Below are 3,050 nucleotides of genomic sequence, written 5' to 3'. Positions count from 1 at the left end.
CGTTGGGCGCGAGGCCAGCAGCCCGCGGCGGAGCCCTGCCCGCGGCGATGGCGGACTGCAAAGCCTGCGGGAGAGATTTGCATTCTGGGCCCCAAATGCGGGTTTGCCAATCTAGGAACCATTGCACTAAGCGTGATCCCATGGACAGTTGGGGAAGGGTGACAGCAGACAACTCTGTGCTAAGCGGGCTGTTTGTCCTTGTAGACAGTTTTTTAAGAAAAAAAAAAAAAATCAAATCCACGTTCAGTGTATGAGATTCGGGGAAGGGGGCGAGCCCTTCCTCCCAGTGCTGCTTTGTGCTCTGTAGGCTTACCGCTCCCTGCTGACGGCCGCCCCCCGGTCCCCCGACACTGACCTCTGGCCCTGTGGTGGGGCGGGGGTCCCGATGGGCTGCCTCGTGCTGGAGACAGCGCCCCCCTCCATCCTTGTCCGCCGGCTCGGGGGTGGAGGGGGGACAGGGGACCGCAGGCGGGGCTGCGATGGACACTTGGCCTAGATTTTGGCGGCGAAGACAAAGGGGTGACTATTGTTTGTGAAGATAAATACTCAGAGTGGTGTGTGCGTGCGTGTCTGTGTGTGCATGTGAGTGTCTTAGTAATGGCATTAGCCTCTTCTTGCTGTATCTTTGTTTTGGGGTTGTTGTTTTCGTTTGGTTGGGGTTTTTTGTTTTTTGGGTTTTTTTGTTTCTGTTTTTTTGTTTTTTGGTTTTTTTTTGGTCTTTTTAAACGAACAGAAGCCTCTGCTCTAAAAAATGTTGCAATTCCCTGTCGTTTTATTGGCAAGTGGCACTTTCTCCTATTTTCAGAAGGATACCAATACACTCTTGGCTTAAATTACCAGGAGCATCCAAGCTAAGGAGGGAATCTTTTCACTGATACACTTTTGAAATCTGAAATTAGGTTAGTTTTCAGCCATGTTTAAGGTCATCTAGAACCATGTGTCTCAAAGGTGTGTTTCTACGGCCTGCCACAGCGTCCTGGCGGTTGGGGCAGTGCTGGTGCTTGGTAAAAACGCAGACCCCTGAATCAGATTCTCCAGAGCTGGGGCTGGGCATCTGTATTTTACACCGTCAGCCGGGGTTCTGGGGCTGCCTGAAGTCTGAGAACCCCTGACCAAGAAGTTTCTAAAGAGTAATCTCCCTCGAGCACCGAGGGCCCAGCCAGGGGTGGGGGAGCCCTTTGGCACTGCAGGCAGATGGTTCCTAAGCTGACGCCTAGGGAAGATCGCAGGCTGGCAGACAGTTAGCCCTGCGGTTCCGTTTGGTTTGGTTTGGTTAATCATTTGAAGGAAAGGTGTTCCTTTCTTTTGGTGGGCCCAGAGTACTTTGAGAAAGGTACTTTGTACAACCCTATGCTTGTTTTATAAAACCTTTAATTCTAAAAGTGTTAATAGACCAGACGTGTCCAGCTGGGTTAGCTGCAGACCTTTGGACACATCTGATGATTCAGAATTCAAATGGCTGTAGTTACAATTTCTCAGGTAAATAATTGTTTTCCCAAATTTCTACCAATCCCCCCCCCACCCCCCGTTATTAGGATCAATTATGAGATAGCGTAAAACCTCAAAGTGCAGTAGACTAAGTCTGAGCCCTGTCACGTGGAGGCCAAAAGGGGCCCTTGCCCGTCTCTGACTGTGCTCGCACCCACCCCCCTGGGCTACCTCGGCCTCCGTGGCCCCAGATTCCCAGGGGAGCCCCGTCCTCCGCCTGCATTCGGTCGCCGGAGGCTTGGGGCCCATGTGGATTTGAGAGGTGTCTGCTTCCTGGCTTCGCCCCACCCCATTGTTAAGTAAGGTGTGCCTTGCTTTAAGCAAACTGAATGTGAAAATTAAGATGTAGAAATCTGGATTCATTAAAGAGGAAAACTAGGATTTATCTTGTCTCTTTAAAAGAGGTCTCCCAATTAGATTCTCATCCTGGTACTCTTCCTAGTAGCTTTTAAAGTGTTCACTTTGAGAGAAGTGACTGTGCCCCCATCCTTTCCCCACTGTTGTGTTCGCTCCACTCTGGCCCTAGTGACAGAGCAATGAAGGAAACCCGGGGGAGCCGGGGACGGCTACCGCTCTGTGCCAGCGCCCTTTGCGGACGCTGACATTCCAGCCCGTGTGTGTGCTACAAGCTCAGAATTTCCTGTGCAGATACATTTTGTAAAACTGGGCATACCTGTACTTTTAGAAAGGGACTGTTTGGGATTTGAGAAGTCTTCACATACACACTTTTGTACATTATAAGGTCTGCTTTTACTTTTTAACGTGATAATTGCTTTTTGGTAGTGGCCTCACACTCCCGTGGATGAATGTTTGCACTCTAGAACCACAGGCGGCCCCTGGCCCTTAGGCGGGCTTGCCCGAGAGGGGCGTGGTGGGAACGGAGTGATTTCCCTGCTCTTTTGAGGTTGGCCGGGGTCCTGCTCTGACTGATGTTCACCCTGGCTGCTGGGTGCTCATTGGAAAAGACCGTGTAGTTCAGTTCCTGCAGCAGGGTGGGGGGTAGTTTTATTGATGTCATATTATATGTTATTTTTATTGTTGGTAAATGCAAATGTTGCTATTTATTTTTTTCTTTCTGCTCCGGTTCGATTTGGCCGATGTGGATATCCCAATGCATGTGGTACCTGATGGATATGCTAGAAATTTCTTTTCCCCAACTTCCCCAACTTTTGTAAATTGCCTAATGTTTACCTGCAAGTTTGCCGGATGATTTTATTTTTGAAAGCCACAAATGTAATTTTTCTGGATGAATTGTTTTTCTTATATATGCAGCAATGTAATTTTGCATTGATCTGCAGGGTGATTTAAATTTTATTTTTACAAGGCAGTTTTTCAGTCAAATTATATATTTGATACAATATGTTAAGGGTAGACCAGCCAAGCATCCTGCACTTGGGACACCAGACTGTCCTGGGGGGGGCCTGGGGGGCTGGGACGGCTTCTCTTGGTTGCTCGGCATCGTGGAAGCACTTGGCTTGGTTCGCGGAGCCGGCAGGATCTGGATGTACTCCTTCGATGGGACTTTGATCTGTTGGACAGTGAAAAGGATTTTTCATGGGCAT

Source organism: Crocuta crocuta, unplaced genomic scaffold (genome assembly GCF_008692635.1).
Source record: "Crocuta crocuta isolate KB4526 unplaced genomic scaffold, BGI_CrCroc_1.0 scaffold119, whole genome shotgun sequence".
NCBI classification, from domain to species: domain Eukaryota; kingdom Metazoa; phylum Chordata; class Mammalia; order Carnivora; family Hyaenidae; genus Crocuta; species Crocuta crocuta.
This window is presented reverse-complemented; position numbering follows the sequence as displayed.